Genomic DNA, 25,997 nt, shown 5'->3' on the forward strand with positions numbered 1-25,997 from the left:
GTATTTTTAGACAAAAAAGTATATCAAAAAGATTTATCAGATAGTGAAGGTTTTGGCAAATTATGCTATTATTTCGATATTTATAATATTAGATCGCCTTCATCAAGTAGATTCATTTGATCATTATAATTTGAAGTGATCATCAATTGATTAGAGTCAACATCAACCGAAAGATGAAATTTAATTCAATTAAATAATTATTTCAATTGTAAATGTTGATTTGTATATCTATTTCACAGAAGAGTAATAAAGAAGATCTATGACCTATGAATACCTGTTGAGATTGCTATCTCTGTGAAGTCATATCAGAGAAACAGTTCTCTTCAGTTAGCCTAAGGTGTTCCCAAATGCAAGTTGGTGAAATGAATATATTAGGTAATTTCAAGTTTGTGAATTCAGTTTTTTGAGCTTTAATACACTGATGAGGTGAAATGATATTTGAAAATACATTCTGAAACGTACATCTTTATGTTGATTGAAATATTCAATATATTAACCGTTTACTCAATTTGCAAGTTTTGGATAATGTATTCTTCTTTTGGTTGGTTTTAATATTTTGTCCGTTAAATTTGTATTTCTAGACAAAAAGTTTCGGCACAACTGTGTCATATTTTCAATATTTATGAAAGGTAAATTGTTTCATCCGCACACAGTCTAACTTACCAACTTGTCTTCAGGTGAAGTGGGTCTATACTTTTTCGGACAAACAATTTTCTTTGCATCTTATACCGCAAGAGTTCACCGCTGATGATTGAAAATCATAAAAAAGATACCTTTTTATATGTAGCAAAAAAAATGTGCCTTCTCAATCCCTATATTGATGCCAAAGTGTGAGAGAACCACTCCCTTCACTTCTCAGTTGGCGGAAGTCTAACCTTTATCTAAGTACGCATCAAAAGTAACTCCACTCCTCTTTCTGTTTCAGTTATGTATCTCTTCCGTTGTGACTCGAACCACTATCTTAATTAATTATTGTTCTCTGGGACCTTTTCTTGGCTTGTCCAAAACAAGGACAGCCGGTCATGCTACGCTGAGTTTGTGTGGAGGATGTAAGATGTCATGTTCGTGTTGACAAAAGTGAAGGAATATCTAGAAGGGGCTACTTTCTAGATTTAACGGAAATGATTTGGGAATTTCTAATTATTTTACAATTTTTCGGTATCTCAGATGGAACAACATTGGGAACTGATAAGCTCCCAGGGAAAAGACCTCAACTTTGGCTGAAACAGTTCTCGGTTCCACTGAACTGAGTTAAGAAATATTGAAAATTTTAAGTAAGGTATTGAGAAGTTAGAAGAGCTTCGGAGTACCTACATGCATCACTCTTGAAGGTGACTATGTTTTTTATGTTGACTGCTCAATATTTCTGTGACCACAACACCGACGGAGTTGAGATTTGAAGTGTATATTCAGAATAACTATTCTAAGACTTCTGCAAAATTTCGTGCTGATAGCGTCATCAGAATTATACAAAATTCAAGCAAGATATCGAAAAAAACGAGGAAAGCACTGATCAAAGTCAGCAACTTTCAAGGGCTCGTTTCTTCATACAAAACAAACACCCTTGGAAGCCACTTAATTGTTTATAAGTTGAATACAGAGTGAACTTATTCAATCAAAAAACCCTATCTGGACCCTTTGGGCTGATCCTTGAGAATTAATCTCCGAAATCCTACTGATCAGAGAACAATAGTTTTGGTATTTCTAGACAAAAGTCTATCATATCAAAAAAATACATCAGATAATGAAGGTTTTGGCAAATTATGTTATTATGTTGATATTTATAATATTTGAACGCCTTCATCAAGTAGACTCATTTGAATTTTTAAATTTAAAGTAAACATTAATTGATTACAGTCAACATCAACCAATCAGAATGACATCAAATTTTCTTGAAGTGCTTTCTCAATAGTAAATGTTGATTTGTTAATTTATTTCACAGAAGAGTAATATAGAAGATCTATGACTACCTGTTGAGATTGTTATCTCTTTGAATTCCTATCAGAGGAAAGTTTACTTCGGTTATCCAAAGGTGTCCCTGATTGCAAGTTGGTGAAATGAATATATTAGATAGTTTTAAGTTTGTAAATTCAGCAAGTTTTTTGAACAAGAGTTTTGCGAGTAAATTCTTTCACTGAGGATGCCTTCTATTCGAATGAACTAAATGATGGCCTCTTCAATACAGATAATGAGGAAGCGAAAATGAAGTCACAACACTTGACGATAGCAAAAGTTCAAATCAACAAAACCTGAGTAATGTTATAGGAAGCTGAGTAGGTACTATTCAAATAGGCTGGAAATCTGTAGAAATATTACAATGTTATTTATAACGAAGGCCTTCTTTTTCGAATGGAGCAGAATATGAACTCAAGGTATATGTAGAGGGCGTTAAGATAGGTATAACGCACCTTAAAAGGTGAACCATTACTGAACAAAACCAACAATAAATAATCTGATATGAAATTTTTCTTCCTTGCATCCTGTGATGTGTAATTTGTTTTATTCCTTCGAAAAAGATAAGTAGGACATAAGTATAAGGAGAAAAAAATTGAAAAATTAGATGTTTCTGTTTTATCAGTAACGGTTCATCTTTGAAGGTGTGAAAGTAATATATGTGGTCTCAAAGGGTCAAAGGGTGCAACTGGCACTTACTTCACGTCAGTGCTTTTCCCAAATTACCTTGAAAAACATGAAATTTGATGCAGTAGGATAAAAACTGATTCCTCGAACGTTTCCAAAGCTTCCTCCTTCAGAATCTAAAGCCAAAACCACCTGTCTTCAATCCCCATTCCAATTTTCAAAACCTCAAAGATCCCTCCAACCCCAATTGACCCATCACCACCCCTCTCAACTCCTCAATTCCCTTCCACCCTCCCAAATCACCCCTTCAGTTTTCATTCCTCATTAAACGCGAATTCCTCCTCGTCTTCCAGGAGGCTCCCTTCTATACCCCCTCAGACCCCCCCGGAGCCAGTCGAAAGAACAAGGAGGGTTTCCGCTCATTGAAACAATCGACGGTGCATCGATGCGTAGATGATTGCGCCCGTTGCCGAGCCCCTTGTGCGCAACGTTGTTGGGACAATGCACCGACACAATGTGTGTGTTACATAATGCCTTTTCATACATCACTACTTTGTGTCATTTCACGTGACTGACTGACTGGTGGGTGGCTGTGATGTAAAGGAGTGTGGGAAGATGGAATTGTAGGTTTTTATTTCTGTTGGTTGGATCTAGAGATCGTGGCATGATTTGGAAGGAAAAAAAATCTCCTGAAAATTTCCAGGAGTAGATGATATTTTAGAGAGACTTGACGAGATGTTTCTTAAGAAAGATTAGTTCCCTCCATCCATTTTTAGTGGGAAAGTTTTCATAGCAACGTTCGTTTCACAGCGATAAAATAATATGCAAGCCAACTGAGCCAACAATTTGGCGATTAAATTTTGATATTTCCCAATTTCAAGATACCCCAGGAGAATATTTATCGAATAATCGATTATGGATCGCATCATAAACGTAGTTGTCTTTTACTCATTCAAAAAATTAGCCACCAAGAAGTGAATAGATATCTTTGTAGAATACGTTTTCGGGGAAACTCTTAGGTCGAAAACCAACGCTAGAAAGACTTGCAGAAATATTAGAAGACTTTGCTTATGATGTGAAGAAGAAAAACGGCGAAGATTATAAAGAATTGAGGGTGAAATCTTTATGGAACACCACTGCATGATTGAAGAACAGTGTTTTTAGTATCTCTTACTATAAACATTACAGACTGGCAGAAATCTAGATGTCATGGAAGGTGAGGGGGTCTATCACTACTCACCTGCGATGACAACATAGGTTGAAGTCAGTTGCACAGACATTATGCTGGATTCTAATTGGTCCAGAAAAGTTGTTCTTCATCCGAAAGACATGCAAAAGTAGCAGGCTTCATAATTCAATAGTTCCGATATTCCAACTGAAAATAAACATTATGTAAATTTGTTCCAAATTGCAAATGTAATTACAGGAGTCCATTGAATTTAATTTGCGATAATTACATGGTCTTGACTGTGCCACTAAAACGAGAGCAGAATTTCCGGCAAGACAATGTCTGGTAAGTCCATCAGTAATTAAAATCTTGTAAACCAGTTTTTCGAAATTGTCAACCAGCACATTGTAAAAAGGGTTTTGTATTTTGCTCAGATTCACTACTCGAAAAAAGGTGTTATGTTAGCAGAAGGTTATTCAGTATTTCGGTTATTCTTCTCTCTAATTCTGTGGCGAATTCGTTCAATCTGCCATTATAACTATTATTATTTTCAATGAATCGGGGTCGTTACGACTCTGTTAGCCTACCCGGAACTGGTCTTCGGTTCTTAACCCTAGCTACTCATACAAACCCAGGGAGGCCGTCGATGCTGTTAACGAAACCGACGACATCCTTAGGATCCTAGACTATTACTTTGTGAGTATCCAGAATTGTCTTTGTGGGTGGTTCTTAGGCCAGTCAGACCCGAACATTTGCACACTATGTGTTCGGCTGTTTCTACCTCCTTTCCACAGAGCCTGCAGATCTCATCTGCTGACTTACCCATGCGGTAAAAAAGGTATTTGCACCGACAGTGTCCTGTCAGCAGTCCCATCATTACCCGAAACTCAGCTAGTGGTAGCTTCAAGAGTTTCCTGGTATAGGTCGGTGAAGGCACTACTAATTTCTTATCATGAGCAAGACCCAGAGTTTTTTTCCAGAGGGTTTTTTTATTGTCTCACTCCCATTGTTGAACCACAGCCTTGTATTGGCATTGTCCAAGCCTTCAAAAGGACTCACGACCAACAGCTATTAACCTTGATACCCTTTTTGCAAGTTCATAAGATTTTTCATTTCTTTCAACACCACAATGCCTCGGTATCCATAGTAGAGTTACTTTATTACCTCTGGTCAGTTGCTTTACGGTATAACCTCAATCCCATGTCAATAGATACCCCTGGCTCTATGATTCCAGGGATCTCAGCGTGGCCTGGCTGTCCGTATTGATGTGAATACGCGCCCCAAAGAGGTTTCTTTTGAGACATTTTTGGACGCAAGTATAGACAGCTAGTGTCTCGGTTTGCAAGATAGAGGGCTCACTTCCGAGGAATCTAGAGATCCTCGTTTTAGGCCCATATACATGAATACGAGTATATTTCTCTGATTTTGATCTTTCGGTATACCATATGAAGGAATGACCGTTTCAAAGGATTCTTTAGAATCAAATATAGTTGGCATCACATCTGAGGGTTTTGCCAAGAGGTTGGTATCTAATTAATTCAATATCCCAAATGTCCGATCCAGATTTCCGATCGGAGCTTTAATTGCAGGATATTATTATTGCTTTCAGCAAGCTACATTTCCTCATATGTAAGACTAAGGGATGCAGATCGCGTATAACCTCAAGCGCTGGTGTGGGAGTTGTATGTATAGCTCCTGTGACACCAATACAGGCCAGCCTCTGCAGTTTCTGTGCTGTGTGTGGTGATCTCTTCGGTATTTGTCCACAAAGCTGAAGACGCATAGGTGACAATGGGGCGTTCTACTGCTGATGTGTATAATCATAGTACCATATCTGGTCTAATGCCCCATGTATTTCCAAAGAGTCATTCTGCCATACTTTGTAGCAAGAACTTATGTAGAAACATCTCATTTGAACACAACTTTCATGGTTATATTATTATTGACGGTTAATACTCGAAACTCTCCTGTCACGGATTTATAAATTATCTGTCGTATTTGTGATACAGAAAACAGTTCTGCAGACCAACATTTTTCAATACCAAAATCACTAAATGATTTTTATGGAAAAATTCCATGAATTTCTATAAAAAGTCAGTGAGAACTCGTGGAAGAATATCAATGCCTTCTGCACATGTTGTATTAATAACTATTGGCGTTGCGTCAAGTGAATTTCACAAAAACTTTACGGGCAGTTGAATATTCAGAAAGACGCATTTAGGTCGAGAAACCAACCCCAGCAGGTACAGCGAGGGCTGAAAATAGAACAGGAACATCTTCGGCGCCACATTGACGCTTGTATTGCGCTTTGGTATGCAAAATCCAAAGCGACGCTTAATATCCCCAGGAAATTGGAGTACCATATTCAGTACTCTCGTAGCTGTTACCTTGTAAACACATAACTTGTACAGCCAAATTCAATATATTAGTTAAGAAATCCGGTGTTTCATTATCCCAATTTAATAGAATTACAGTTGAACGATTCAACCAGAAACAATTGGTAAATTAGACTTCATTGTTGATGGGAATAACGATTCTTAGAATGTTACTGAAACTTGTAGATTCCTCGATATGTATTCCTCAAGGATCTGAGAACTTACCGAGACTCAAAACGCATAACGCGCACTAAAACCTGTGAAGAGGTGTTACAATTTTCTTTTCCTCGAACAACACCGAAGGTTCGTTATCGGAAATAATAAACCAGAGGTAACTGCGTGTGTCATAAAAAATCCTCTCTATCCTCGCGTTGAACGAAAAAAAAAAGCGAGAATATAACTGTGAGTGGCCGAGACGAATGGTCATGGGAAACATAACATAGCGAAGATTTAACACGCTGAGGAACGGCGCTAGAACGGACGTTGGATGGACTCTTTTAACATTCCTTTGTTTATGATCTTGATGCGTCATCCGCAGTAACGATGAATCTAGTCGGCCGAGGAGAGAGAAGTCACTCCGATGGTTTTCTTGAGGGCTATGGGAAATAGATGAGGATGATAAGGAATCCTTGTGGATGTAATTTAATAGTGTTTCAGTTATATTTTAAGAAAATTATATGTGATATAATTCTCTGCCAATGGGAATGACGTCATGCTTCATTTTGCTAGTGGAAATTCAGAAATTGAACATCAAACACTTTTTTTCATTCCAAAAGTGGATTCCACAACCTTAAATAGAAGAAGAGGATGCCTTAAGCCGATTATTATTTTGTTCTCCTACAAGCGTTCGCAAAGAAGTACTTTTCTCTATTTCAGTATCGTAATGAGTTCATTACAGCTCTAAAAACAGTGCTGTAATGAACTCATTACAGCACTGTTTTCAGTTATATTTTTCGTTTTGTGGTTGTCTACACAGACTTCCAATCCTGTCAAAATTCATCACACATCAATTGACAATATGATATAATTTGGATCAAATGAAATGATTTGCGACATTATTCGCAATTTCTCTTAATTCTGTTGGTGTTAAATCAATTACGGCAGAAATAATTCATGAATTTAATGCGTAATTATAAATTATTTCAAAATTCGAAACGTACGATTCAAATTCATATTCCGTAATCTGTCAATGTTCGTAACAGTCACACCAACTGCCAAAATACAATACAAATGTCACTAGGATGTATAATCTGAATTTTTCATTGAATTTCGACAATATTCCACAAAACTTGACTGAAATAGAGAAAATATCGTCTAATACTCGTTGCAGAAGGCAATTCCAACACTCATGCGTTCGAAAACTCGCTCCTTCGTCGCTCGTTTTCGAATTTCACATTCGTGTTGAAATAGGAGCCCATTCTGCAACTTGTTTTAGAATATACTATTCCGATTCATTTGCGTGCGCAAAGTTACACATCTTAGCTGAATATTGGGTTAATGAATATCAAAACTCACAGCTCACTAACTGGATCTTTATAATAACTTGGATTTTGCTGAGGATAACTGAAGAATTGTTTGAATTTTTTCTCGAAATTGGTAGCAGATACGACAAAGAAGACGAAGAAAGAAAAAACAGTTCATCTTATACCTAATAAACTAATAACATCGCTGAGGTATATAATATTATAACCAGTGCGCGATAGTAAATCAATAATATTACTGAAAAATGAACAATGAGAAATACATTAAATAACTAAGGAGAGAGAAATGAAAACAAACAGAGTATATCATGAGCGGGAATATGTATAAGGTATAAGTATTTTCCAATCAGGTGAATAGTTTCAGGGTATCATATATCAAACTACAAGAAAACTACAAGACACAAAAAGTGTCAATTTAGAACAAACAATCTAGAACTTTAAACTATCATTGAAAGTGACACAAAAAGCCATTTAAAAACGTCTGAAACTCATGGGAATTATTCAGAAACAAGAAAGTTGGGTTCCGTAAAAGTTGAAGCTGAGAGATGTTAAACGGCGTTTGTTTGCTTGTGAACAGCTGCTTGCAAGGCAGAGACGGAAGGGAGTTCTGTATTGCATTGTGACTGGAGACGATAAATGGGATCATAACGATAATCCCAAGCTCAGAAAATCATGGGGATATTTCGACGGCCAAACCGAATATTCACAGTTCCAAGGTCAAGCCCAGTATTTAGTGTGACCAGCTTCGCTTAGTGTATTATGATTTGTTAAAACCGACTGAACAAACACAGGCGATCGTTATCGAACGCAATTAATGCGTTTGAGCGGAGCATTGAAAGACAAATTGGCGCAATACAACGAGAGACATGATGAAGTCATTTTACAGAATAAAAATACTCGACCCCATGTTGGGAAAGTATTCAAGACTTACTTGGAAATGTTGAAATCGGAAGTTCTACCCCCTCCGCTGTATTTCTCAGGCATTCACTTGTTCTGATCAATGGCACACGACCTGGCTGACCAGCACTTCCGGTCTTTTGAAGAAGTAAAAAAACTGGATCGATTCGTGGATCGCTTCAAAAGATGACCAGTTTTTTCAACGCTGGACTCGCACGCTGCCTGAAAGATGCAAGAGAGTAGTGGCCAGCGATGGATAAAACATTGAATTTACGAAACCGCGTATTCAAGATTTATGGAATGGAAAACGAAAAAGACATGCAGTTCTTTCTCGGAGACAGTGTTAATGGCTTATTTTTCGGAACTGGCACAACAACAAAAGCCATCAACAGTGTGGTCTAATTATTATTCTTCCTTTATCTATATGTGGATAAATATATATCCGGGAAAAAAGTAATTTCGTGAAAAGTCATATTTTGTTACCTGCCAACAGAGATAAAATGTCAAATTTTTTTTCCGTCACAGAAAAAAAATCAAACTTTAACACCCTGATGCATCTCGAAAACACAACGTTTGCGGGTCTGTGTTTATAAGACTTTTTCTTCTTAAAATGATCCAAGAAATCTGTCATTTTCGTTTCTACCTTCAATTTATTTGCACTCTGTAAAAAAGAACCCTTATACACTTGTTCCTATCTCCCCAACTGCATCGCAACCATCAGATTTCCCAGAGATAAATTACCCAATTTGATCACGTTCAACAGGTAGCCCCTGTCCATTCTCATAATCCCCGCGAGGGGGCTTAAAAATCGATCATTAGCAAGCCTTAATTCCCGAGCGATTGTTAGAACGCAGCGTGGTCCCTTTGACGGCCTGACGTCACACTGCGTACACTACTGTTTAATTGCGCCACGGGCGTCATAAAGGAGAAACTGGCGACTATATAGACGACTTTTATATTGTCTGTGTTACAACAGTTAATTATTTTATTAGAGAGGAGATGGCTACACTGCCGGCAATTCGGTCTTCGTTATCGATTGGGTAATCGGGGAGATATAAAAGAATTATGATTTCGTTAGACGGTGGTTTGGATGAGGAAGGTGTTAAAATTTTTTTTGTCGGAGGTGTTTTCGGTTGTTCTCTGACGTATTTCGATTTCTGGAGGATTTGTTTTAATATTACTACATGCAGGTACTAGTGATGTAGCTACTTAGTCAAGAATTCATGGTTTTTCATTCCGAGTAGGTATTCACGGCTTGACTTGATATTCAAACAGTGACGGCTCGTGCCCTCGAGATGTGGGTCGGCCACACACACACACACACATATATACATATATATATATATATATATATATTTTTTTTTTTTAAATTCACACTAGCGTGGTTATATATATATATATATATATATATATATATATATATATATATATATATATATATATATATATATATATAAATATATATAAATTTTCCCACACCCCTTATCATACTTATAACTATATAAATAAATATATATAAACAAATAGATTTCCACGTCACCCAAGAGGACGGGTTGGTTTTTTGTTTTTAATGGTAAACCTCACCTAGAATAGCCCTATTATAACCCAATATAAAAATGTAGTTCTCAAATCAATGAAAACTGAAATAAAATGAAACTCTTGAAAAAACAGAAATAATAAAATATTCAATTATCAACATAAAATATATATTTGAATGAACATAGAGAAAACCTCTCACGAAAACATATAAATAAATGTATGAAATATAAAAAATCTTATAAAGACCACAAAAAATATTGTGGAAATGACCGCATGTATTCTGGTCGAAAATGTATGAGCTTGCTTACCCTTTATTCATTTTTATAGATCAAATCAATTCGACGATCTTTCTTTGTCGCGAAATCATCAATTATTTTCTCGAAAAAAATGTTTCCTCTGGCTAGTTCTTTAACTAAACCTCTTTCGATTGATATCAGTGCCAGGTTATTTAAACGGTCTTGAGACATCATGTTCCTACTGAAAGATTTTATTCTTTTGAGCGCTGAAAAACTTCTTTCTACTGACGCGGATGTTGGTGGAAGGGACAAAATCATACAAAATAACTTATATAATTCAGGAACATCGGAAACAATATTATTTGAGAAAATGAATTCCGTAATACCATTCAGCATATTTGAATTGCCGAAGATAGCATCGTCCCAGTACATGATCAGAAAATCAATACCTAACTACTATCGAACGGCATAAATAAGTTTTTTTCTGATTAAGACGTTATATCCCATAATCAACCATTCATTTGAATATATTTATTATATTTTCATGATCTGAAAATCAATAGCTACTATCGAACGGCATAAATAAGTTCTTTTCTGATTAGGACATAATGTCTCATAATTAACCATTCATTTAATTATCAAATATTTAAAATAAACTGTAAAAAGTTGCTGCTTGACGCTCTGCAATAGGATAACCGGCCAGCCGACCCTGTGTATTGGGAAGCGACCTTACATCGAGTTGTTGTGCCGTTCTACTGAGTGGTCGTATTCTGGGCGTATGTCGTAGTATCTTTTCCTTTACGTAGCGCTCTCGGTAGCGCTGGTTCCGCCATCGGCTCTCGGCCGACCTAACGTGATGAGATGCTTTCAGTGATATTCCAGGAGATGCAATTGTATAATTGTAACATTTGTGTTACATTTCAGACCTAATGTTACGGTGTTACGTACAATTCTGGAATAACTTGTTTGGGGTGATGTTACGAAAAGTAACCATTTACGATTGTGGTTTGTTACAATTTATGAAAGGGAATAACAACGCTTGATGCTTTGGAAATCGAATATTAGGTGGGTCCGAAAGAAAATATTGGCCGGTATAAGTTATATTTTCCTGTTCTGAGTGGAAATATTCATTACCCAGGGAATTTGGATATCGAAATCGATAACTCCGATTGAGTTTGAATGAATTGAATATCTAGAACTATTTTCTATTTCCTGATAATTTTTGGGTCGGCCCGGCCGACCCTGCCGACCCTGACGAGCCGTCACTGTATTCAAAGTACTTAACTCGGGCTCGACTTGAAATCAAATCAAGTTCAAGTCAAGTAGTAGTTTTTCAATGTCAAGTCAAGTATTCATTTATCAAGTACTTGACTTGACATTGAAAAACTACTACTTGAGTTGATTTCAAGTCAAGTCCGAGTTAAGTACCTTAAATATCAAGTCAAGCCGTGAATCCCTAATTCCAAATCTCCTCTAAACTTGAGTTGATTTCAAGTCAAGCTCAAATAAAGTAGCTTGAATATCAAGTCAAGCCGTGAATACCTAATTCCAAGTCTCCTCTAAACTTGAGTTGATTTCAAGTCAAGCTCAAATAAAGTAGCTTGAATATCATGTCAAGCCGTGAATCCCTAATTCCAAGTCTCCTCTAAACTAGAGTTGATTTCAAGTCAAGCTCAAGTAAAGTAGCTTGAATATCAAGTCAAGCCGTGAATCCCTAATTCCAAGTCTCCTCTAAACTTGAGTTGATTTCAAGTCAAGCTCAAGTAATGTAGCTTGAATATCAAGTCAAGCCGTGAATCTTTAATTCCGAGTCTTCTGGGTTATAGACTTATTAGAGTTATCCGTCTCTACAGAGATTTTGCTGAGGTTTTTTTTTGTGAATAAAAACAGTGTTTCTGATGGAAAAACATATTGCGCAAGTGAACCAATTGCTCGATGAGTGTTATCCATATCCCGCTCCATCAACATCAACAGTTAAAGGAGAATATCTACGTAGCCTTCAAAAGTAGTCGATGCTGCAAGTTCTGATCACCTGACTGCGGGAGTTGTTCCAGGAAACATTAAAAAAGTTGACAAAATAGTTGACAAAGGAGTTGAAGATACCAGAAGGCAGTGAATTCACTATTTGGAGTGAACGTTGGTATTCATGAGAAAACTTTGCTCTAAATCGTTCACACTCTTTGTCTTGCTCAATAACACATCATCGATTCCGAACGCTGTTTGGGGCTGTTTAAAGAGAATGAAATATGGATTTATTGCTACATTCCTGAGTCAGCATAGTCAGCTGAGTGGAAAGCTTTCCAAGTGATCAAAATCTCAAACTACAGGTGGTACGATTAAGACATTCATATTTTGGGACATGCATGGTTTATTGACTAGCTTTACAAAGGTGAAACCAAAGGTAGTGATTGCCGAGGTTGAAGCATAGACGAATCTTTCTACAAAAAAACGTATTAAAAAGTTGGAGGAGCTTTGAGTCATGTATCACTCTTGAAGACGACTTTATTGACGAATAATATGAATTTTGACATAAAAATGTGTTCTCACTAGTTATGCCGAGGACTTATTGAGTGAAATGTCATGAAAACCAAGTCCAACAAATTTGTTTTCAAGTGGCGTAAAAAGGTATGTATCCCCAAAGAATTGAATTATATGGCCAGCAATAGGTTAAGATTGGTCGTTGCATTATTAACGACAAATTAAAATACTTTCAAGTGTTTTGTGGGAAAAGACAGGTGTTCCATAGAAAAATTATAGGGAATGACATAGTGGAACCAGCAATTCCATTTTCTTCTCCTACCCCAAATGATGTTTTCGAAGGTATTAAAAGACACCTGGTGGCTATGTCGAATTAAAATTTCAAGCATTCTATGTTCGATATCAATATTTCCATTTTCAGCAGGAAAATGGACTAAATTTGCAGAAGACTTCAATGTTCCTGTACAATTATTTGAAATAATAAAAATTAATTTATGTGAATAACGAAAAAATTATTTTTTAAGTGAAATTTATGAAGGACTTATACAGTAAAATCCAGAATATCGATACAACTTTACAACAAACGAAAAATTAACGATTCTCAATAATTGTCGCTCACGGTCAAAACCCCCTCAGGCATCCAGTCGGCTTCTCATAAAGCCAGAATGCGGTCTCCGCGATGTGCCATTGTTTTCACACACCGGACGGCAGCAAAAACGGAGACGGCGTTGGTCCCGGATCTCTTTGATTCCTCGCGAGGTACTCGACGACCTTTAAGACGTCCCTAATAACGAACGAATAACTCGGATCGGATCAAATAATTGACGTTTCTGAATGCGGGCACTCCGAAACCGTTGGCTAGATTTACGGGTCGAGGTGGAACAGGCTAGAGATGGGTATGATTGCAGATTCATCAGGTATTTGTCGTGTGGAATCGAAAGTAATGAGGTAGCAATATTTTTGATTACAGTCATTGTACAGGGTGGGCAAATTTCGATGTTTTAGCACTACACCTTTTGAACCAGAGAAGACAAAATCTGATGCCCCATTCTCGTTCTATTTTTTGAGAACCTTTCAGAAACTACGAAAAGTATTATTCATTTTTGGCCACCTTCTTTTGTTTTCGAGCTATATGCGAAAATTCACCGCTAATACTGTAATAGAGCTCTGAAATTGAAACATTAACAGGCCAATTGAAAGGTCCCCGGTCTACCATAGTAAAACACATTTTTTTGGCAAAATTCGATTTTATTATTCAACATAGTTCCCACCGAGGGCGATACCATTTTTGTAGTACGATTTTTCTTTCGCTTCAAAATAAGCCTCAGTTTCGGCAATTACTTCTTCATTGGCGCTAGATTTCTCTCCAGCGAGCGTTCTCTTGAGGTCTGAGAACAGGAAAAAGTCGCTGGGGGCCAGATCTGGCGAATACGGTGGATGCGGAAGCAATTCGAAGCCCAATTCATGTAATTCTGCTATTGTTTTCATTGATTTGTGACACTTGATGAAACAGCACCTTTTTTCTTCAAATGGGGCCGTTTTTTTAACGATTTAATCCTTTAAACGATCCACTAACGCTATTTAATAAAGCGAGCATTCTCTTGAGGTCTGAGAACAGAAAAAAATCGCTGGGAGCCAGATCTGGTGAATACAGTGGATGCAGAAGCAATTCGAAACCCAATTCAAGTAATTTTGCCATTGTTTTCATTGATTTGTGACACGGCGCATTGTCTTGATGAAACAGCACCTTTTTTCTTCAAATGGGGCTGTTTTTTTTAACGATATCATCCTTTAAACGATCCACTAACGTTATTTGATAATTGCTGTTGATGGTCTGACCCTTTTGGAGGTAATCAATGAATATTATACCTTTCGCATCCCAGAATACTGATGCCATAACCTTGCCAGCTGACTGTCGATTGGACTCCGGAGTGAAATCATGGAGCCATGTTTCGTCCATTGTCTTATATCGACGTATCGACGTGATCATGACACATCTCAAATAAAATAAGAATCTTATTTTGTGTGCGATGACCATGGAAAAACGAACAGACATCAATGCTTAGGTTCAGTGGAACTCGTTTTCCTCTGTGTTTTTAATGACTAATTTATGACACCTGAAGAAGCCCCAATATAGGCTGAAACGTTGTGAAAGAATAGAGTGAAACTTATTCGTTTTTTGTGCCTGAGACCGATATCTCCGAATTTTAATTATTTCATTACTTTTCGACTAATTTTCTCGTGAAATATTTATATCGAATGCTAAAATATGTAATATTTAAGCAGGTTAAATTCCATCTCAAGTTATATTACCTATATTATGAAAATATTTAGTGATTATATACCAAAGAGCACAGTTCTGACTACACCTCACTTAATTATGTTAATCGCCCATACTCCTTATACCTCACAATTCATCATGCGCTAAAGAACAATTCTATTACCCTTTCAACCGAAGGGGGCAAACCCCGAATATGCATAAAAAAGTCATTAAGCCTCTTCTCCACTGAAACGGCTACCGAGACCGCTTATCTCTTCGACCAATCGACGATTCGGTAAGCGATCAACTAATGGTCTATTCTCGCGAATAATCCCCTACTGAAAAGTGTATGGTTCATACGTATCGGAGCGTCTATTAACCCATGTTTTTTAATTAATTAACGCACCTCCGTACAGACATGGCGGTTTGCGAGGTGGATCACACGCGAGCTCGCCATGATTCAAAATATCTGTGAGGGGGTTTTCAGTTTTCATGAATTATGGAAGATTTTCATGGTGAGAGAATGATTAAGATTCATAGGTTTCATTCAATTTTTTAGAGTTAATTACGGTGGAGACTGCTTATCGCGAACATTCCTTGAGATTTGTTTGGGTTGTTGAATCAGGTGTACGCTCAATGGACTAGTTTAGTGATGTTGATAATACTATATTTAACACGATAGAATTAAAATCTAGAGCAAAACTGATAAATCAGTGAAAAAATAAATGACTGAGAAATAGATTATTTAAATTTACGTATTTTAGCGCGGAACGTCTTTGGTCTTCGACTCGTCTGTGACGTCACGCCACTTGCCTGTGATCGCTACACCATAAATTACGTTTAAATACTAAGCCCCGCCAAGGCTCTCGCGCCGTTTATAGTAGTACAGTGTAGTTTTAACTCGAGTTTTGTTTTTATGTCACCATAATGGAAGAAGGCTTCGTGAAAGGACAAAGTGACAATTTGCTTAAAATAGATATATATCTATTTTAAGCAAATTGTCACTTTGTCCTTTCACGAAGCCTTCTTCCATTATGGTGACATAAAAACTTAAAATAGACTTAAAATAGATATATATCTATTTTAAGCAAATTGTCACTTTGTCCTTTCACGAAGCCTTCTTCCATTATGGTGACATAAAAACAAAACTCGAGTTAAAACTACACTGTACTACTATAAACTGCGAATATTCGCAGTGATGGAGTTTTTTTCTTCAAATCCATCTTATGTCAGTGCTGAAATAAAAGGAGTTGTACTTTTCAAGTAGGTATCTACTTTCGAGTTTGCTTCATGATGGTTCGAATTATAACGATGATTTATTTAAAAAACGTTTCATAAACAGTTTGTAGTTGAGTACTGGTTGTTGAAGTCTATCCATTATCAATAGCAAAACATATTTATGTGAGGAGTAAAAAGTAAAAAGAGAAAAAAGTAATGTCTACTGCCCGTATAAAATCCGGTATGAATCACGAATGAATTCGTAAGCACTCTGCGAATACCAGTCGCCTCGTGTAAGTGGCGTGACGTCACATACTAGACGCTGCGTACTATGAAATTATTCTTCCAAGCGCAACTTCAAAGTCCCATAACTTTTTCATTTCTAGAGATATTTCAATGATTTTTCCACATTTTTGTTTCATTCCACTTAATTTTTTAGAATTAATCCTTAACAAAAAACTGAAAACAAGTCCATTGAGCCCTTGAAGACTACAGCACTGTAACATTTCATTCAATACAAGTTCTGGGCCTAACCAATAAATTCACATTTTTTCTTAAAAATTAGGCTTTGTCACTTTGAAGAGTTATACGCTTCTTTAAGGCCAACACACTTTCCAGAAAATGAGCACAAACTCCTTTCATCGGCCCGGAATCTTTTTGTGGTGTAGACAAACGTACCCACAAGAAAGAGTTTCAGGACTTTTCCTGAAACTCTTTCTTGTGGAGAGTTTTTCTCCTTTGGATCACTCCAAAAAGTTTCTTTGAAACTTTGACTCTACAAGATCCCAGAAGTATCTGGATCTTAGTAAGAATATGCTACACCTCCTCACTGAGCATTGTCGCCTTAGGAAACACCTCATGAGAATGGGTCTAACAGAAAATGACGAGTGCAGATTCTGCGGGGAGGAGGAAGAAACTCCGGATCACCTGGTGACGGAATGCCTCGCCATCTCTAGCCAACGCAAAATCTGCTTTGGACAAGCAACTTGTTGAAGTAAGCTTCCTTGAAGCCATCCCAGATATTGGAGTTCAATAGAACTCTGGAACTGGAAGGTGAACTGTAGATCACGTTATGAAGAGAATAGCTCTGATAGGGGGCACAATAGACTAATCTTAACTAACTTCTCAATATCTTTCCTATAAAATTTTTTTGTTTGTTTTTGAAGTAGGCTTCAACCTCGGCAACCAGTTCTTCATTACAGCAAAATTTCTTTCTCTTGTACATTTTTTTGACGTAGGCAAAACGGCAGTAACCCCTGGAAGCCATATCTGGGCAATAAGCTGGGTGCTCAAGCAATTGGAAGCGCAATTTGTTCAATTTGACCAAGGTTTTCAACGATTTGTGACAAGAGACATTGTCTTAGTGAAAGAAAGATAATTTCTTCTGTTGTATTTGAAGATGTTTTTTCTAAATTCTGCAATCAATCGAAACTGACGTTATGTAATTTTCTTTGGTGGTTGTTTTTCCATTGTCGAAATGATGAGTCTTTTTCTGTTTTATGAATTTCCTTTTACTTTCGGAGGTATCTCCCCAGATAAAGATCGCAAAGTTCAAGATACTATGAAAATAGCTAAAGGAAGTCATCTTGGCTGCTTCAGTTTTTGCTATTTGTTTTATTCGTCTAATCGCGTAGATAGCACTTGATAATCTAAGCTAAGAATTAGTGCTACAATGTCTTGTTGCTTTTGATTTGCAAAATAGTGAAAATACAGCTTTCTGATATCTTTAACTCAACCTCTATCTTATAGGCAACCTCATTTTACGATCATTTAATATCATTTCGTTGTCTCTTTTGATGAAACAACTGTCGAATTGAAGAGACCAGATCGGCTTTTCTACCACGTTTGAACGTTTTAACTGTTATTGTCGTAGAGTCTGAATAATACCTCTCAAGCCATTGATGAATAAAATCTACGCAGCTTCATCTCAAAACTACTTCGCAATGGGTCATAGATTAAGCCCAGCACCACTGAATAATGCTTGGTGGACGTGTCAAATATTGGCTGGCAATCGAGCTCAGAGATTTTAATTTTTTAGCGATTTTCCATAAAAATGAAGCATCTTGACTGATGGGAATACGTTTTATCTAAAAATCCTTTCAATATGAGGCGTTTGTCATTATGACGAGGTATTATCATAGTCATCGTCGCTATATTGAAAAGTATATCCTATAGAATTGTTTGGACACTGTTATTGATATTGCTAGATCAATCAGGTTATGGTGAAGCCAACTTTGACCGTTTTACTGCAGAAGCGCCAATTTTTAAGTCTCATTTTCAGATTTGTTTTCATCATCAAGTGAACTGATAGATTAGGATTCAACCTATTCTTTATCTCTTCAATCAATTCAATCAAATTTTGTTTCATACCAAGGGTTCAGATATGTGGCTATTGCAAACAACATGTGTGTGTCAAAGTGAGGTCTTCGAGTCTTGAATTTAATAGGTCGAGGGTACATTTTATTAGAGTTTCAAATACTTCATTTATTTTGGGTATCATTTCCTATTTGTATTGAATGCTATCTTCCATGTGTATATTAATGAAATTACAAATAAAATGCAGGTATTGCTATCGCTCAGATTCCGGTAATGTCTTAAAAAGGATATAGCATGAGACAAGGACTCCTTTGCTCTTCTACCTTGCCAGTCGACCTATTTCGCTCTAACCTCGTTTCATTAGTAATTGAGTATCTCAATTTTCTTAACCTCCGATTCAAATTCTCGATAATTAACACTATATATACTCAGAAAGATCTTTGGAGGAACTGGAATCGACTATCAATGCTGATCTGCTTTATTATTCTGACTGGCTGCGTTATAACAGACTGAGCATAAATGTAGACAAGACTGTATATATGTGTACTCGCTCTGCTCGCCGAAGGGGCTCCGCCCCTTGGACCCCGTCACTATGCCGGTAGATCCTTCACTGGGTATCCCTCTAGAAAATAAAAGATTTTTTTCGGAAACCTTGTATCGTTAGCTGATTTCAGACGATTCACTCGGTATACTATGCTGATTCTTGGGTGGAATTCTATATGATTTTTTTTCCTAGAACATACCTTTTTGCCCTTGCTCACATGAAAATATTTGATGCAAATAACTTTCCATGACGACAAATCAAGGTCGCCGTTATGAGCTTCGAGTATTTCTATGGGACCAAATCCCAGATTATACCGATATCAAGCCTTACCTCTCAAAAATATTTATATTTAGAAATTCATATGAATATTTATATAAGGCGTACAACTTTGCGTCCGCCGTTTTGCAATAGATGGCTGTAACGGTAAGTGGTAGTAGAAATAAATATATCGTAGATGTCATACAATAAGTTTAGCTATTTGTGAACATAATGCCATTGACATGTTAGTCGATTTGTGTCTGCATCATAAAGTTATTCACGATCAACCATGTTAGCTTACGAGCCAAATTCTCGTCATTTGCGGGAGGTTTCAATTTTCTACTAAAATATATAGTCAGAACGATATTGGTGGAAGAACGTACCAACGATATTGTTTATGTTTAGGTTTAGTTATTTTCTGGTACATCAGTAAAATGGCTTGTTCCGTTTGATTAAATAAATAAAGAAATAGATGAGTGGTTTCAACGCTTCAAGAATGGTGATTTTGATGTCGAAGACCAGCATCGCGGTGAAAGAGAGAAGTTTTTTGAAGATGCAGAATTGGAGGCAATAATTGATCAAGACTCATGTCAAACGCAACAATAATTGTAGGATCAATAGGAGTGTCACTAAAAGCCATTTCAAAACGCCTGAAAGTCATAGGAATGACTCAGAAACAAGGAAATTGGGTGCGGTACGAGTTAAAGCCGCGAGGTGTTTGAACGACGTTTATTTACTTGTGAACAGCTGCTTGCAAGACAAAGACGGAAGGGGTTTCTGCATCGGATTGGGACTGGAGACGAAAAATGGATTCATAACGATAATCCCAAGCGCATAAAATCATGAGGATATCCTGACAATGCTTCCACATCGACGGCCAAACCGAATATTCACGGTTCTAAGGTCATGCTCAGTATTTGGTGGGACCAGCTCGGCGTAGTGTATTATGACTGAAAGAATCACAGGCGATCGTTATCGAACGCAATTAATGCGTTTGTACCGAGCATTGAAAAACAAACCGTCGCAATACAACGAGAGAGAAGATGAATTGATTTTACTGCATGACAATGCTCGACCCCATGTTGCGAAAGTAGTCAAGATATACTTGGAAACTTTAAAATGGGAATTCCTACCCCACAACCCTACCCGACGTATTCTCCAGACGTTGTTCCAACGGACTATCACTTGTTTCAATTAATAGCACACGGCCTGGCTGACCAACACTTCCGATCTTATGAAGAAGTAAAAACTTGAATCGATTCGTGGATCACTTCAAAAGATGACCAGTTTTTTCAATTCGTACGCTGTCCGAAAGATGGGAGAAAGTAGTGACCAGCGATGGGCAATACTTTGAATTATAAATGTATAACCAGTTTTTTACAATAAAGCCTCGAATTTCGCAAAAAAAGTTGTACCCTTATGTATTTGTTGTATTATAATACCATTATTTACTTATCAGGGTTTCAACCATTCAGGTAGAAATTTAAAAAAAATTACATTGTTTAATAAGAAAAAAAGAAGACAATTGGCAACTACATCACAAAATCTAATTTGGTCTTTAAAACTTTGAACCCTTTGAAAACCTTGTAATCACGGCGTCCTCGTCAACATCAATGTCCCTATAAATGTTCAGGAGGACAAAATACTCCATAAAAATGGAAGCAAACTACTGAATCTTATTATTATCCTCTATGATAGAAAAACTTTATTCAAATCAACAGAATTTTCTCACACCAAAATATCACAGCGATATATACTGTTGAAGTAAGAACTGCTGGCCAAATATACTTAACGATTAAACTGTACAAAATACCTGTATTTGTCAATCCACCCTTACATGGTATCAGAACCCTAACATATACCGATATTTTACTCTTACATATTTCGATAGTGTCAGAAAATATCGATACAATATATAGATATCGATTATCGATAGTTTTCTGACCTTTGCCCATCCCTAGTGTGGATTTGCCGAACGCAGTCATAACCATAAACAAAGATTTCTCTATGATCATAATTGTCAGTCACACGCATGTCTTAAAATTTTGTTGAAATATAAATCGTATATTGTATTCTTTAATAATGAATAAAAAATAACCGATATCAAACAAATTCTCAGATCTCATTTTTCCAGAAATGGCAATTTCTTTCTTTGAAGAATTTGGGAGAAATGAATAATCAAAATGTGAGCGTCAGTCTTTCAAGAAAGGTATTCATGCTTATAGGTTTGTAAAAAATTTTTAGAGAATATTGAATAATAATATAATCCCAACATTAAGATTTTAAATTAGCACATTTCTTCTTTATAGAGACATGTATGATGCATAAGTCCAAATTTAATTGATGATTGGGTGGGAAAAATTGACAAAAAAAGTTTATGTTTGTTAGTTAAGTTGTAATCCTTTTTATGGTCCTTTTTTTTGTTTATTTAATAGTTACAATAGACAATTATTAGCATATTTTTCTCTGAATTTCAACTTTGAAAGAAAATTTGTCGTTTTATGTCTTGCCGATGAAAATATTGATATTCTTGTAAGTCAATTCAAAATGAATAATAGATATATTTTAAGGGCTATCATTCCATTAGATATTTACTTGTGGGCCCTAAAATGAAGTTACATTTATTCAATTGACTCATTAATAGAAATACTACCTGAAATAAAGAAATTGCATTCAATGTTTATTTTCAGTTTTGACAAATATTGAATTTACATAATCGTTCGATAAGATCTATGAAAAGACCTACAGTGAGATTTTTGTTTTAGGAATATTCAGTATAGCTGTAATAAACAAACTGAAAAGAGGCAGAATGAATAATAGATCTACCTTTCGGATACCCATATCTGAGAAATCAGGTTATAAGAAGTCCCTCATTTCCAAGGTTTATCAATACATTTTTCAGTTGGGCAGCAAATTATTCTTCTATTCCATATTTTATGAAGAAATACAATATAATTGCAACAATTTGAAGGACCTATTGGAAATTCCTGAAGAACTAAGGAGTTTTTTAGTATCTGAAGATTGTATTGATGCTATGTTATAGAACGAGACTTGTGGCTCTGGGTTTTACTCAGAAGTGAATTAAACAGGGCAATTTATGTCCTATATAGTAAATAAAATTTTGATAGATAAAAGTTTCAAAAGATCAACAATTGATCATAGAATTTACATAAATCAAAAAATAACTTGCTTACTATTGTTGCATTGTACATGGATGACTTTTTCGTTTTAACTAATGTTAATTCTGAATGAATTTTCTGATAGAAAATTTTATGATAAAGAAATTAGGGGAAGCTAAAAAATGATTAGGGATGAATATTACTAGAAATTATGGAAAAGGTAGTAAAGCTATCGATTATATTCTTCAAATATGTATTGCAATAATTCAACATGTCTGATTGTGAACATGTGAAAACTAAATTGAATTTTGATTCAACAAAAGAGAGTTGTAATGATGAACCATATAAGAAATTAATAGGTTTATTAATATCTTCAGCAGTATTAACTAGTCCTGATATAGCATACTCTGTTAATTTCTTGAGTCAATTTAATAATTATCTCATTGTTGAACACTGGAAAAGTGCAAAACTCATTTCAAGATACAAAGATCATTGTTCAATTTTTACTTCAGTCAAAAGGAACTGAGTATTTGAAATCGGTACTAAAATTGTATCGGCCAATACTATTGACCCATATGGGTCAATAACTACATTGACTTGATTTTTTCAAATGTTAACTTTGGATCTGAATCAATGAATAATTTAATTCTTACCAAAATGAAAAGCAATGAATAAATCAGTAGGATAGCATTTTTGAAATGGCCATATAGCACCTATTCCTATAACGATTAAAAGATTGGAAACTTTAGTGAACAAATAGGTAGGTATCAACATTTTTATACAAATTTGATCATTCATTCATGACATGGAAATTTTCAATAAATAGTTGCTTTTTAAAGTATTTTATACCTTCATTGAATTGCTGGAAAATTGATACCAATTTCGAAAGTGACTGCCATGTTAAATTCTTCATATACTGAATGATACTTCAAAATTTATTTCTGTCGTAACATTTTGACTAGTATTTCAACTGATATATTCCATACGTCATTGAAATCAATATCTTCAAAGTACTATTCGAAAGACTTATAATGGAATTTAGAAAAATATGTCTTTCTCAATTTCATAGTCATATATGATATGATGCATAAGTCCAAATTTAATTAATTCACATCTAAAGTGAATGTTATTTTTAGAAATATTCAGTATAGCTATAATAAACCAACTAAAAAGAGACATAATGAATAGACTTGCCTTTCAAATACCCATGGCCTATGTTACCTCATAAGCAATTACCTACAATATCTTATCTTGGTGAAACCTTTTTGAGAAATCAGGTGATAAGTTTGAGAGTCTCTAATTTCCAAGGCTTATTAATACATGTTTCAGTTGAGCGGAATATAATATAACAGGTTATATATAGTTGAAATTATTAGTATGAAAGATTTGACTTATTCATTATAAATTCAACAGCACTGCACTCAAATTCTTCAAAAACGGAGTGGTCACTTATATTTTTGCACTCCTCTGTCGTAAAAGTGTATATTTTAGATATTCAAAAAACTCATGGAAACTTTTGACTGTTATCTGACTAACTTGGCTCTTTTTTTCCAGTAATAAAGCCAATTGTGAATTATCTATAAGGAGTCTTTCTATCTGTTTAATACTGTTTCATAGTAGCAAGTAGCATAACTTTTACTCCAATCCAAGACTGAATTGATGAATGAAGCTTCTGTTCTCTTTGGTAGTTCCATCTTCTGTCGCAATAAATTCAAATTCTCACGAAAGGAAATGTAGTTTTATAGATTGTGGAAAATAAACGAAAAATTCCTGAAATAAAGTAACATTCATCCAATTAATTCCAAATAATACAAACTCTTCAAACAAACCTAAATTGAGGAAAATGCATTCGATGATATAAATGTTCATTTCCAAATCTTGACAAATATCTATCGAATTTTTGATTCGCCGAAGACTTTGCATTTTATCTGTCGGCATTTATTTAAATATTGAATAACAATTTTGGAAACTGCAAACTTTTTCAAGAACTTTCATATATCGAAATGGAATATTTATTATTAACATGACACTGACAGCCAAATTGTCCACAGATACCACAGAAATATGGGACTTGAAATGTCAAAATGATCCGAAACACCCCGTATACTCGAAAACCGCGGGGAGAATCGAAGGTTTGGGATTTTTCCCGGGATCTCCAGACGATTTTGAGGGGGGTCTTATTCTTGTCATTTTTGCTCTAGATGGTCCCGTTTGGGCTGTGATTTTACGTTTAAAGTTTGACGTATATGTGCAAGCGGTTTTATATATACTTAGATAAGGCAGAAGAACAAGCCATTCCATGAAATACAAGTCAAGTTTGATGATATTTCACTTGATCGTGTGAAACAGCACAAATATCTAGGGTTGTATATTGATGAAAGATTGAATTGGGAAAAACACATAGAACACATGATACGTAGGTTAACTCCTGTGGTGGGTTCCCTGAGAAGATGCTCATTTATGTTCAGTACACAACACAAAAAAATGATCTACCACATCTTGATCTCCTCCAGACTGAGGTACCTCATTAATTGTTGGGGAAATGCATCAAATACATTATTAACAAGGCTACAAGTGTTCCAAAATAGAACTATAAAGATATTATTGAACTATGGCAAGTTAACACCTACATCAATATTCTATAAGAACACTAAACTTTTGGACATTCATAACCTAAAGAAATTGGAACAAGTTAAACTGATTCATGGCATGACGAACAATTATATAAAGTCAAATTATAGATATACACTAGTACAGGATGCGCATAGTCATAACACCCGAGATAGAGGTACGATCAGAAGTGAACTCAGGTTTACAAGGAAAGCCCAGGACTCCCCAATTTACCGAGCAATAGAAGCATTTAACCAAATACCACCAGAAATAAAGTATATAAGAACTAAAAAAACTTTAATATTAAGCTTTAGTTGTACCTGAAAGATTTATTTTGTTTAGTTTAACTATGTTGTTGTTTTGAATATTATATATTATAGTATTATTTTTTTTTTGTATATTGTTAAATAGGCCTTGTCACCAGTACTTGTACTGTATTAGAGGTCAAGAATAAAGAAGTAAATAAATAAATAAAATAGTAGAGGGAGCAGAATTTTTGTAACATTGTCCAATTCATCCCTAAAATTTTTCAACGCTCATTATGTCAACTCTAACCACCCTCAGACATTCCTCTACATCCATCACAACCCTTACATTCACATCCCTGTCGATAAAACTGCAAGAAGCATCCCCCGACGACGCATTGAAGAAGTTCCGAAGTGAATCCTAAGTAGAAAGCGTCGAAATTCGGAAACTTCTTCCATTTTACCGGAAGCACTAAGCAAGGGAAGTTTTCGCCCGGTGCTTTTTCAACCCTCGCACACGACATCTCCCCCATTGGAAGAGGAGGCGCAGGCGTACCGCGACCCCGAAGGGGTGAGGTTCGCCACCCTCGACATGAATGAATCAATAATGAGGCTCATGCGCCGTTGCCGGCTCTATTTTTGGCGATAAGGACTAGGATTTTGTGGTGGATAT

At 35.9% G+C, this 25,997-nt stretch overlaps 1 long non-coding RNA gene across 1 annotated transcript; it reads left to right on the forward strand.

Moving 5' to 3' along the window:
- Positions 1-18,979: 18,979 nt before the first annotated feature.
- Positions 18,980-25,165, forward strand: LOC123670579. Its single transcript, XR_006745930.1, has 3 exons — positions 18,980-19,091; positions 19,547-19,548; positions 24,744-25,165. It is a non-coding gene; the product is annotated as an uncharacterized LOC123670579 (long non-coding RNA).
- The last annotated feature ends 832 nt before the right edge of the window (positions 25,166-25,997 follow it).

Source organism: Harmonia axyridis, chromosome 1 (assembly GCF_914767665.1).
Source record: "Harmonia axyridis chromosome 1, icHarAxyr1.1, whole genome shotgun sequence".
NCBI lineage: Eukaryota > Metazoa > Arthropoda > Insecta > Coleoptera > Coccinellidae > Harmonia > Harmonia axyridis.